Consider the following 13,615-nt stretch of genomic DNA (forward strand, 5'->3'; position numbering starts at 1 on the left):
GAGGACTCACTCGCAGGTCTCTTGTGGGGCTGCTGGCCACCTTGCCCTTGAGGTGTCCTCTGCAGGCCAGGCATGGGGAGCAGTGTGAGAACCCCACACAGTGGTCATCTTGCTCCATGTCCTGATCCTCCTGTCAGCCATGCGAGCTTGCCTAGTGACCTGTCTTGTAAAGGAAACTTCCCTTTGCCCATGTGAACACAGGTGTCTTCATGAAATCAGCCCAGAATCCCACCTTGAACCAGTGAGTGGAAGATAAAGTCCCAAAGGTCTTAAAGTCCTGAAGGACTTCCTGAGAGTAAACTGTATCACAGTGTTAGTCTCTCCTCATTAAAGGTGAAGCTTGTTGGGGAAGGCTTGGGTGGAGGAAATTGCATCTAAGTTCTTGAACTTGCCCACCATCAGAATTATCTAAAGATCATTTGGATTCCTGGCAATCTGGAAAAAAAGGATTCTCCCCATTACACAGGGTGCTAATGCCTGTGGAGAGGATTCAAATGTGCATCAGAGTCCCCTTCCTCCCTCCAGATTCCTGGAGATACAGTGATTATTATGAGTCAGCCAGGAATGGTTGATAGGTAGTCAGACTTGTAGGTAGACAGGCAGGCAGGTGGTCTCTTCTGTTTCCTATTGCTGTAGTAGAATACTCGAGGCAGGGTAATTTGATTTCTGGAGGCTGAGAAGTCCAATGTCATATAACTCCTATCTGCTCAGCTTCTGGTGGGCACTTTAACTCATAGTAGAAAAGAGAAGTGAAGTAGACATGGGCTGAAGTGAGGTTATGTCAAGAAGGGAGGCAAGGAGTGATGAGAACTGAACTTGCTTTTACAATAACTCATTCTGGTAATAACTGACCCTATCCCCAAGAGAAAAGCATTAACCTGCTCATGAGGGCTCCAGTCCCAGGACTGAAACTTCTGTAGTCCTACTGTCCAAAGCACCACGCTGCTGGGGTGAACAGCCAACCAGACACAGTTCATGGGAGGAAGGACTTTGTTTCAGGCTTACAGCATCCAGGGGAACACCATCAAAGGCAAAAGAAACTCACTCCCTTTCATAGATCCAAGCCCAGAGACGCACCAACAGCACCACTAACTGGGAACAACCAGAGATCAACTGCTCCTCACACCTTAGGGCTGGACCCCAGGATCCGCCCCCAGTGATACCTCCTCCAGCTGGGTAGATGGAGACCCAAGCTACAAGTTTAATTTTAATAAATACACCAGAGTCTATGGGGCCATATATTTACAGTATCACATTCAAGCTGCCATATTGGCAAATGTCAATCTACTTTTGGAAAGACCAGCCTTATTAAAACCATAGGTGGAGAGATAGGTAAACAGACAGATGGATGTAAGACTTGGGTTCTAACAGAAATAAGTACACAAAAGTCTAATGGGCCTACTCTTAGCCTAGAGAGATGAGTGTGAGCAGGTTTAACTATAGGATACATAGGTTCAAGGCTGACCATGGCACACTTCTTCACGCAGCATAGGCAGGTTGGAGCCCTGAGCTGAGATGCGGAAGCTGGAGGGCAGCCGCGGCACAGTGTCAGGCTTTGAGTTAGTTGCTCTCTCCTGGATCTCCTTTCCAAGGATCTCAGCAAACCTCCTCCCAGAGGCTCTATGTTCCTTCTTTCCGAGATGTGCCTGTTAATGTAAGAATTGGCATCCTAGGGCAGGAGAAGATGGCTTTGTGGTTAAGGCATTTGCCTGCAAAGCCAAAGGACCCCAGTTCATTTCCCCAGGTCCTACGTAAGCCAGATGCACAAGGTGGCACATGCATCTGGAATTTGTTTGCAGTGGCTGGAGGCCCTGATGCCTCCATTCTCTCTCTCTCTCAACCTCTTTCTTTCTCTCTCTCTCTCTCTCTCTCTCTCTCTCTCTCTCTCTCTTTCTCTCTCTCTCTCAAATATTTATATAATTGGAAGCCAGGCATGGTGGGAAAAAAAACAATTGGCATCCTAGACTGCTAAATATCCGCCAATAGCTTCTACCATTGTTCCAGGCACCAAGGCGCCCCCTGTGAATGACCACCCATCATTGACTCTCCATTTAGTGCCCGGCGGAAGCCACGTAGCAGGAGCCTACAAGGGTGATTCTTAGTTTCCGTCTGGCACTATGGCAGCACATGGTCCTGTTTGGATTAGTTATGCTGGTGGCTTTGAAGTTGATGTGATGTACAGATTTCATACTTAGCTACTGTCTTCTGAGTTAGGTGCCATCTCAATGGATTTGCATATGTGATGCCTAGTTCTCACAGAGGCAAACTGAGGTAAATGAACTACCAGAAACCGGTGCTTGTCCCAGCCGTTTTCCCTAGTTTTTTCTCTTTTAGAGAAGGTCTAAGTTGCTCATGCAGGCCTTGAACCTATGATCATCTTGCCTTAGCTTCCCAAGTAACCTCTAGGTTTGCACTATCAGGTCTTGCTAAGATGCAAATCATTTGTGAAAATAAATTTTGAATAATAAGCTTTTGAGTCCGGGCAGATGGCTCAGTGAGTAAAGTACTTGTCGTGCAAGCAGGAGGACCTGAGTTTGGCTCTCCGGCACCCACCTAAAAGCCGGGCATGTGGCATGTGGAATGCCAGTACCGGGAGCATTAGGGAGGCAGAGACAGAAGCATCTCTAGAGCGTGCTGGCCAGCTAGTCTGCCGAGCTGGTAAGCTCTAGGTCCAGGAAGAGGCTGCCTCGAGAACAGTGAGGAGGAGGGGCTGGACATACAGCCCAGCAGTTAAAGGCACTTGCTTGCAAAGATGGCCCACTCAGGTTTAATCCCAAAGCCACCCAATTAAAGCTGAATACATAGTGGTGCCACTGGCATTTGTTTTCATGGGCAAGGGGTCCTGTGTGCCCCCTCCACATACAAATGAGTAAATTTTCTTTTTTCTTTCTCTTTCCTTTTTATTTTATTTTATTTTATATTATTTTTGAGGTAAGGTCTCACTCTAGCCCAGGCTGACCTGAAATTCACTCCATAGTCTCAGGGTGGCCTTGAACTCATGGCCATCCTCCTACCTCTGCCTCTCAAGTACAGGGATTAAAGGCATGCACCACCACATCTGGCTACAAATGAATAAATTTTTTAAAATAAGATGGAGTGCACTGAGGAAGAGAAACACATCAACCATGACCTCTGGCCTTGACACGCATGTACATACTCATGCATACACACCCACATATACGCAGTATGCTGTACCCATGCACACATACACGTAGATATGCATGACACACGAATACACTTGCAAAAAATAACACAGAGGGGCTGGAGAGATGGCTTAGTGGTTAAGTGCTTGCCTGTGAAGCCTAAGGACCCCAGTTCGAGGCTCGATTCCCCAAGATCCACATTAGCCAGATGCACAAGGGGCGCACGCGTCTGGAGTTTGTTTGCAGTGGCTGGAGGCCCAGACACGTCCATATTCCCTCTCTCTCTCTCTCTCTCTCTCTCTCTCTCTCTCTCTCTGCCTCTTTCTCTCTCTGCTGCTCTCAAATAAATAAATAAAAATAAACAAAAAATTTTAAAAAAACAACACAGAAAGAACAATTTTCCCTAACATTTCAAAAACCATGACATCAATCAAATCTATATCAGCAGACTTGATATTCACATTACTAGTGAAGTTGAGGCTCTGTCAGAAGCTGGATTGATGAAATTTTTAGCTATCAAGGAAAAAAAAAGTGGGCTAGTATATTTGAAAGAGTTTTTGTTGCCAGAATAAAACCCACAATGAGTTTTCTGGGTAGTCTTTCATTAAAACAGATCAATTGTGCACAACATGGCGGATGTGTCTGGAGTTTGTTTGCAGTGGCAAGAGACCTTGGTGTGTCCATTTTTGTTCTTTCTCTCTCTCTCTCTTGCACCCTCCTTGCAAATAAATAAAACATGCTTTAAAAAGAAAAAAAAAACATATCAATTGCTCCACATATCCTTTTCCCCTGTTTACATAATTGTTTCCTTCTTTGCAGACAAGTAGAAAAGTGTACCACTTTCATTTTATACATTTATATTGTGTCAAGTTTATGCTTGAGATAGAATGAGAAACAATGGAAGGACCGAGGCATAAAATATTGGCTGACGATCATGTTAAGGTTAAAAATCACAGGATTTTGGAAAAATAACAAAATATAATAAATAGGGTTGCAACACTACTTGGCATCCAGAACCCATGCAATGTAAGCAGCAGTCCAAAAAAGATGCAAAATCTTAAAGCTAGAAAATGAATTCATAAGGCCTTTTGCTTGCAATGAACAATTAGCAGAAATCCCTCTAAGTTCACGAGTCGCACTTGGACGAGGCAGATGGTCCATTCCCTAAATCATGGCTTCACCAATTTCACAGAGTGGAGGTTTTCACAGGACAGCGAGCACAAGTGAATAGATGGGCATACAGCTCCCCACAGTCGGCTCTGTTCCGCAGGCTGAGCGCGGGCTGGCTTGTGCGTTTTTCTTGCCCACGTGTGAGGTGGTCCGTGAGGCAGTACCTACCCCGTGGCACTGAGATGCAAGGCAAATCCTCAGACTGTGGGCTTCTGCGACCTGCTCACTGTCTGCCTTTCTGAGGCTTTCTGATAAGGCAGCATTGTCCCCACCCAGCACCGGAGCCTCATCCAGGGGGTGTTGGAGGAAAAACACAACTGCCCAAAGCTGCCATGGGTGTCATGCCGACTGGGAGATGAAGAGGTGCTCCGTTCTTCCCGTGTGTCATCTGTTTTGAGGTGGACATTCCCTATGGCATTTCCCATGACAACACCAAGCCACGGAGCTGGTCAACAGAGGCTGGGAGTCCGTGTTTCTCCCTATCCCACCAGCATACATTTCATCCATCACTGCTTTATAAAGGTGTAAGGTAGCCTGCTTGGTGAAAAGGTTTGCAGAGAATCCAGGAACACTTCTTGATTTACAAACAGATAGGAGAATGGCTTCCTTCCTAAAAGGCAGGTGTTGGGGGCTGGCGAGATGGCTTAGTGATTAAGCACTTGCCTGTGAAGCCTAAGGACCCTGGTTCAAGGCTCCATTCCCCAGGACCCACATTAGCCAGATGCACACGGGGGCGCACGTGTCTGGAGTTCGTTTGCAGTGGCTGGAGGCCCTGATGTGCCCATTCTCTCTCTTCCTCTCTCTGTCTCTGTCAAATAAATAAATAAAAATAAACAGAAAAAAAAAATTTTAAAGGCAGGTGTTGCAATCAGGTTCACATTGCTGGCAGAAATCACCTGTCCAAGAGCAGCTTTTGAGGAAAAAGGGGTTTACTTTGGCTGATAGACTCAAGGGGAAGCTCCATGATGGCAGGGAAAACGATGGCATGAGCAGAGAGGGTGGACATCACCTCCTGCCCAACATAAGGTGGACAGTAGCAACAGGGGAGTGTGCCAAACACTGGCAAGATGAAACTGGCTATAACACCCATAAGCTCACCCCCAACAATACACCACCTTCAGGAGGCTTTAATTTCCAAATCTCTATCAGCTGGAACCTCGCATTCAGAACACCTAAGTTTATGAGGGACACCTGAATCAAACCACCACAGCAGGAGAATTTAATTCTGTCTCTTAGTAAGAAGTATTTCAAAATGCTTCTTGGACATTTTATATTTTCTCATGCACAGGAAGGAGAACAGATCAGACAGTAGCTGCCTTTAAAGAGACAGCTGGTTTCAGGAGTGGTGGCTCATGCCTATCATGCCAGCACTATGGAGGACGAGGCAGGAAGGAAACAAGTTCGGTTCCAGCCTGGGCTACATCGAGAGACCCTGTCAAGAGTAAAAGGAAGGAAGGAAGGAGGGAAGGAAGGAAGGAAGGAAGGAAGGAAGGAAGGAAGGAAGGAAGGAAGGAAGGAAGGAAGGAAGGGAGGGAGACAGGGAATGGAAAAGGGAAAGGAAGGGAAGGGAAGGGAAGGGAAGGGAAGGGAAGGGAAGGGAAGGGAAGGGAAGGGAAGGGAAGGGAAGGGAAGGGAAGGGAAGGGAAGGGAAGGGAAGGGAAGGGAAGGGAAGGGAAGGGAAGGGAAGGGAAGGAAAAGGCAGTTTGTCACTGACCATGACTGAGGGCAGCAAGCAGGCCATCTTGGGCAGTCACAAGGGAAGAGTAGATTAGGAGACAGGAGAGAGAAGAGTAAGTAGAAAAGCCTTTAGTGGTGATTTTCATAGGGAGTAATACTTTTGTAGGCAGCTTTCCTAGTGTGATGGGCTCTGGGCTGAGGGGGATTCCTGGTTGGCTGGGACCTGGCTCTGTGAGGTAGGGTAGGGAAATACTTCTTGACTTCATGCTCCGGTGAAGGAGGCCGGTGGGGGTATGGATTCATGTTTGGCGAGGTGACACCTCACAGATACCACAAGCTAGCTGTTGGCTATGTCTAGGAATTAACTAATGCTCTAGCAGGCCATCTCTTTAGCCCACAAGACCCTGATACGTCAGACAGCACCTGTAAATGCAGAAAATAAAAGATATGAGCAGCACAGAAGGTCTCACAAAATTTCCTCTGTGTACTTGACTTTCTATTCTTTCTCATTACCTAAGTAGCGGACCTGCTATGAACATTTTTCATGGGGCAATGCACATGGATTGTTCACAAGTCACAGGTTCAAACACGGACCCACTTAGTTTTGTCATCTGAGTGTAGCTTCCCATAAATGCTTTCTTTTCAGCTGAGGGCTTGAATCATGGTACTTGAGTTTTAATCATCTACTTCTTTTATTGCATCTGTGTTTGTATGTGGTATGCATGTGCATATATGAATGAGTGCAGGTAGTGAGGCGTGGATGTGAACACAGCACACACAGTACACATAGAGGCCAGAGGGAAACATCTTGGGTGTCTTCCTGGATATAACTCTTTATTTCCTGAGGCAAGTTTCCTCACAAACCCAGCACCTGCCATTTCATCTAGTCTAGCTAGCCAGCTTGGCCCAGGAATTCTCCGTCTGCCCTACCACGTGCTGGGATTCTGGATAGACCACCACACCCACGTGGGATTTGCATGGCTTCTGGAGATCCATGCCCAGATCCTAACACTTGCCCGGCAAGTGCTTTATTACACTGAGCATCCCCCGGCCCCTGATCCCCCATCGAGTTTTTTTAGCAACCAGTTTCCATTGGCTGAAGTTGCATTTGCAGAAAGATTGGGGAGTGGGAAGATGACTAACAAAGCTATTGCTTCCCTCCATGCTTTTTTTGTGACAAGGATCTTGTTCTAAGCTTTTTCTGTTTCATTCTCTCTTTTCTTTTTTGTTTTTTTCTGGTTTTCTGAGGTAGGATCTCACGCTAGCTCAGGCTGACCTGGAATTCACTATGTAGTCTCAGTTTGGTCTCGAACTCATGGCGATCCTCCTGCCTCCGCCTCCCAAGTGCTGGGATTAAAGGTGTGCGCTGACATGCCCGGCCCTTCATTCTCTCTTTTGCAATTGCCTCCTAGCTTTGCTCTCTAAGCCATAAGCAGTTTAGACAGTCATAGGCCCAGCATTTCAACACCGCCAATGAGGATGATTCAGGACTCGCTTTTACTTGCAAGTTAAGTCCTTTGCTGGGTCAGCCATGGTCCTACCCAATTTGGCCACTCAACGGATCTCTATTGATGGTGGTTCCTTTGGTCTGCTTTTCCTTGGCTGTCCACCCATAGAAATGTTTACAAACCCCTCAGTGCTCACAGCTACCCAAACCGGAGGACAGCTACATTGACCTTACTGCAAGCACTGCGATGGCAAAGGACGAATGGTTTCCGGCCTCTTTCCCGTTGCTTCCAGCCTTCTGCTTGCTTGGGCGCATGAGCAGGAGCGCAGACCCCCGAAGGACTGCGTGCTTTCGCAAGTCATGAAGAAGTCACTAAAACCTAATTGATAGCTCCAAAGACTCTGACGATGGCAAGTCCATAAACTTAATGGCACTTATTAATTTATGGGCTATTACTACTAAGTGAGTAATCTTTCTATAGAAACAGCAAAGAGCCGGAGTTTCATTACGATGACGGCGGCTGTCTCTGCTTGGTGAATGATAACTAAGTCCACCCACGCGGGAGTAGCTCAGGCCCCCAGAGAAGCCCCCCTGAAAACCTGACAGTGATGGTACAAGGCCTGGCAAATGGCAGGCAGGCAGCACAATGAGGTAGAAAGATAGTGTTGGTAAACATGTCTCCAATTCCAAAGGGGCTTAGTGAGCTTAGTCTTTGGTCCAGGCACTAGCATGGCCGAGGGAAGCAGGATGCCAATGAACGATCACTCTTCTTGTAAAACTCACTGCTCCTTGAGAATGACCAGACTCTGGAAGCCCTTTGCTCTAACTGTCTCAGGTTCTATGGGAAACCTATGGAGTCATGTCTTACCCCTCCCCATGGAGAATTCCCAGACCCATTCAAATTATAGAGTCTGTAGCAGACAGCTTCAGGTTCGCTGAGATGAACGTCCAGACCAGGCACAGTTATGGAGGAAGGGATTTATTGAATCTTACAGATCCAGGGGAAGTTCCATAATGGCAGAAGAAGCTGGCCCACTTTCACAGGACCAATTAGAGAGAGAGAAGTACAAGTCTAAAAGCCACACAGCACACTCCAGGAACTCCATCTAGGTACACTTTGCATATTTATAGATTGAAATCTCAAACCCACCACCACACCTTAAGATCTGCCCAATGACACTGCCTCCAGCCAGGTGGCTGTAAATATAACTACAAACTAATAAAACACTGAATATACTGGGGCCGTCTATGCATACTACCACAGTCTCCATTTAGATAGACTCAGCTGGAAATGCTGCAAGCCGACCTGCCCATCTGTAGGGGAGAAATGGCAACATGAGGCTGCCTGGGTAGGGAGAGGTTGCCGTGGTGGAACAGGAAGCCCAGGTACTTGGAGTTTGAAGTTGGCTTCCTTTGGACTTTGGGAAATTCACATAACTGTTTTGAGCATCAAAATAATTTCATCACCGTCATATAGGTGTCACAGCTCCATCATGTCTGTTTGAGTCTGAAACTGAAATGCCCCCCATAGGCTCGTGTGTTTGAGCACTGTTGCCTAGCTAGTGGCTTTGTCTGGGAGGCCTTGGAACCTGTAGGAGGTGGGGCCTAGCAAGAGGAGGTAGGTCAGTGGGAACAGGTTCTTGGGAGTATGTTATCCCTGGCTCCTTCCTCCTCTACCTTCTGCTTCCTGGCCAGTTAGTGTGATATCATCAGCTACCTTTGTGCTTCCACCATTTTCTCTTCCCTGCCATGATCTTCTAAAGTCCTCTGGAATGATGACCTGAAAGAATTCCTTCCCTATTTAAGTTAATTCTATGAGGGATTTTGTCACACAACAATAAGAAAAAATAATTAACACAATGAACTAACAGGTAAAGTCAATGTAGGACGAGGAGAAGAAAAATGTCACACACTGTACAAGGCCACATGTCAGAAGAGTGCCTACTACATAGTAGATGTTTGATAAAGGACAGTTTTAAGAGACAGTTTTTACCCTGGAGTCGAACACTCTAGACACTGCCCAATCTTCTGGGGATTAGAGGGGAAGGTTGCTGTCTCTGTTGTCCCAAATATATCTGGTTAGGCTATGGCAAAATTTAAGATAAATGTTAAATTTGAGCCAAAGCCAGAAGGGGTCAGGATAGCCCTAGTGTATTTCCAGAGAAACACCAAAAAGGCTCTTACTTCCATTTGGTTTGACTGCAGGATCAGCTTCCCTGTGAACAAGAAACACAGCAGAATGGCCTCGGGTCTTTCTTACACTTGGATTCCAAGAGGATGGCTCTGAGAATGTTGCAACCCAGGTTGAACTCGGGCTTAAGCTAGGCACAGTAGAAGCTGAACTTGTGGCCAGTGGTTTTATTTGTTATGTCTGCTCATTCACGGAAGTGGTCCCTTGTCCCTTGCAAGGCGATGCTGTCAGAAACCTAATAGCAGGGCCATGATTGTTAAAACCAATGTGATTATCATGTGGACTGAACCTGAGACCATTCACCACTGTGTAATATTTTCCACATGTCGGTTCATTTCTTAAAGCCTTTTCTTCTTTCCCACGTATTCCCTGTTCCCACGTGAATGTGTGCACATGGGCACACAGGTGCCATGTAGCACATGTGTCTTCGAGCATGAAGTGGGAGGACTCTATGAGAATGGGGATCTTTCTCATTTCAGAAAGTTGAATTTAGTATTTATGGGTCTATTATGTAGTCCTCTGGGAACTAGTCACACAATCTCAATTCAGGCCAGTCTGTTTCTCCTCGTGTTTGCTTCTAAAAATTAATGCACTTGCCAAGCCATAACAAGCTGCTCCTCTACAAGAATCACTTCTCACAAGACACACGAAGTGCCCAGTATTGACACAAGTGACCTACTAAATAGCAGGGAGAGGAAAAGACTTCCCAGTCTGACGGAAGGGGATCCAGCAATTGGCACTTTGTCAACACTGATAATGACTGTAAATAGTTAGGGCACACATTCAGAATTTGAGAAGCACCTTCTCATATTTTCTTTGAGGCTCACAAGAACCCTGAGAGATCTGTGGGGTCAGCATTATTATGATTCATAATAGGTATCACTCTTGTGATTGTTAATCTTGACTGGATTTAGAACCACCTAGGAGATTAGTAAAGCATCAAGCTGGTATGTCAGTAAGGGCTCCATAGAGGACTACCTAAGGAATGAAGGCCTGTTCTGCATGTGGGCACCCCATATTGCAGGTTGGGGACCCATGGAATAAAAGAGGGAAATAGGAATTCAGATAGCTTAGGCATTCTTTACCTCTGCTTCCAGGCTACCAGGAAGTGAGCCTTTTTGCTTCATCATCCCCTGTCCTCTATGATGGGCTGAAACCACTGAAACAGTAAGAATAAATAGGGGCTGGAGAGATGGCTTAGCGGTTACAACACATGCCTGCGAAGCCTCAGGTCCCGGGTTCGATTCTCCAGGTCCCACGTAAGCCAAATGCACATAGTGCCACAGTATGTCATTGGAACTTCTTCTTATAACATACTGTTTAGTTGGATGAATAGAGTTAATGATGATATATTATGATTTCAAGATAGATGAAAGGGTCTTGAATGTTTCCACTTCACCAAGAAATGATTCATAGGTGGGCTGGGGAAATGGCTTAGTGGTTAAGGCATTTGCCTGTGAAGCCTAAGGACCCCGGTTCAATTCCCCAGGACCCATGTAAGCCAGATGCACAAGGGGACACATGTGTCTGGAGTTCACTTGCAGTGGCTGGAGGCCTTGACTTGCCCATCCTCTCTTTCTCTCTACCTGTCTCTCTCTCTCTTTCTCTCAAATAAATAAATAAATTTTAAAAGAAATGATTCATAGGAGATAGATATGCTAACTACCTTGATTTGATCATTAGACTATATACACATATGGTAAAATATCACAGATCATGCATAAATTATTCAACTATTACATATCAATTAAAATAAAACTAATTTTCAACACCTCAAAGGAACAATGTAATCGTTGTTTAAATAAAACTATAAAGCTGGAGATGAGGCTCAATGTTTGATCACTTGCCTGGCATACCTTGGGCCCTGGGTTCTATCCACAGTACCACAAGAGAAAGAAATTAAAGTGGAAAGGAAGGAAGGAAGAGAAAGAAAATAAGAAAGAAAGAAAGAAAGAAGGAAGGAAAGAAGGAAGGAAGGAAGGAAGGAAGGAAGGAAGGAAGGAAGGAAGGAAGGAAGGAAGGAAAGAGAGAAAGAAAGGAAGCAAAATGCATAGTGGTCTGATGATTGAATGTGATTATGGAAGCAGAGCACCTAACATCCACCAGGATTGACCAGGAGCTGAGCACATCTTTCCTCAGCCTATGGAGTAAAATAATCAGGTAAACAGAACATCAAGGGATTACTGAAGAGAGAAAATATTTAAGAGATATGGACCTTTGTTGTTTGCATGCAAATGCAATTATAATCTATAATAAGCCCTATCTAATCCTTGGTGATATTAGCATAAGAAATTGGCCCAAGTTCTTATAGTTTTCTTTCATTATTGTTAAATGTATCTTTCTTTGGCTCTGTCATAGAATTTGTAGACTGTCCCACCTGTAGTAATGAGTCTTCTGTTAAGTTAGGAGCAAGTAGTTGAGGCTTGAGACACTTGTCCTCTGCTTCTCTCTCCATCACCCAGTCCAAACTGGTCCGTTAGACCATGCTGGTGTTATCTTCTTTACCATGCCCACTATTCCCAGTTGTCAACTAATTCCTGGACTCTTTCCAGACCTACAGGGACTCGAATAAAACTTGAGGAAGGAGCGCTAGTTCTTAAACCAAGTGGGCTTCACATCAGCTCAGATCAGTACCCTGCTGAGTGAGGCACTCCATCTTCTCTGAGCCACTGAACATGAACTCCAAATTCATTAATCCAAGGGCACAGAGCCAGGACAGAGATCCTGCTAGCTTTCTATTGATTTTCATTGCTGTGGCTTTGATCACCCGCATGTATCCAAGACCTAGCCATGAAATGACTGATAATTTACCATGTAGAAAACCAGGGCATAAACAGGTGTAGTCCCCTGGCCCTGGTGCTTAGGTGCTAGGGAAGGGGAGGGCTGGAGCTCAGAGCCTCATTTGGGGGAGTTCGTGTACCCTAAAAGAATACACTCCCCCTTTCACTGTGTTGTAATTCTCTCTGTCACGGAAACCCTGTTCTAGAATCTTCACACTTACAATGCTCCTTGACCTCACTTATATTTACTTTCTAAGTACTTAGCTGGTGACCTCATGCTATGCAAAGCTTAAAGAAACTTTTTGTACAGCTATTAAAGGCAATGTTCATTCTCCAATGCACATGTTATATAGGATTTAAACTTGATCTCTGAGTCTACAACAGGATCCTGATGATGGTGAAAATCCCATAGAGTGCCTTACCCTTTTCCCAAATGGCTCTGCCTTCATCTCCTCCCTGAGAGCAGCTTTTGAGTATACATGGGCCAACATACTTCCCACTGTATCTGACTTTATTCCTGATCTCTTTCCCATCATGCACGTTGCTATGCTAATGATCTCATCCCCCAGTTGTATTTTGGTTTATGGAGACCATATTCAAGGTCTTTTGTGTCTCGTTTCAACCACATAACCACAAAACCAAACTCACAAAGACTGGTGGGGGCATGAAGTTAATCACCTGGGAGCTTGGTGAAAGTTGTACTTCTTGCAGACAACCCAGGGACCCTCACTTTTCCTAGTCTAAAACAGCTCCTTTCAGACCCAGAAAGCTCCCAGGCGTCACCCACTCCAACTCTGGCAGTGGCAACCGGCTTATCCTCACCCCCACCCTGTGCTCGTAGGCTGCTAAAGGGCCAAAGGAGCTTCAAGAAGTGTGGCTGCCCCGAGGAGGTGGTTCAGGGGGAAACATACCTGGTTTGCAAACACAAGTACATGAGTTCGGATCCCTAGAATCACCACACAGCCGGATGTGGTAGCAAAGCATCTGTAACCCGAGCGTGCCTATGAAGGAGCTGGGACATGGAGACAGGAGTGTCCATGGCCAGAAGCCTGGGGTGTGCAGCGGAACAGCAAAGAGGCCCCACCTCAAACAAGATGGAAGGAGAAGGCCAGCATTCAAGGTTGTCCTTTGATCTCTACACAGAGCCATGGCATGTGCACCCCCTCCCAAACATACACAGAGAGAGAGAGAGAGAGAATTTCTTTCA

At 45.8% G+C, this 13,615-nt stretch overlaps 1 protein-coding gene across 2 annotated transcripts in view; it reads left to right on the top strand.

The window, feature by feature from the left end:
• Positions 1–13,615, top strand: part of Frmd4a (FERM domain containing 4A) — a 705,918-nt gene that overhangs the window by 259,891 nt on the left and 432,412 nt on the right. The gene's annotated exons all lie outside the window — the stretch shown is intronic.

The sequence above is a fragment of the Jaculus jaculus genome, chromosome 15 (assembly GCF_020740685.1).
Source record: "Jaculus jaculus isolate mJacJac1 chromosome 15, mJacJac1.mat.Y.cur, whole genome shotgun sequence".
Lineage (NCBI taxonomy): Eukaryota > Metazoa > Chordata > Mammalia > Rodentia > Dipodidae > Jaculus > Jaculus jaculus.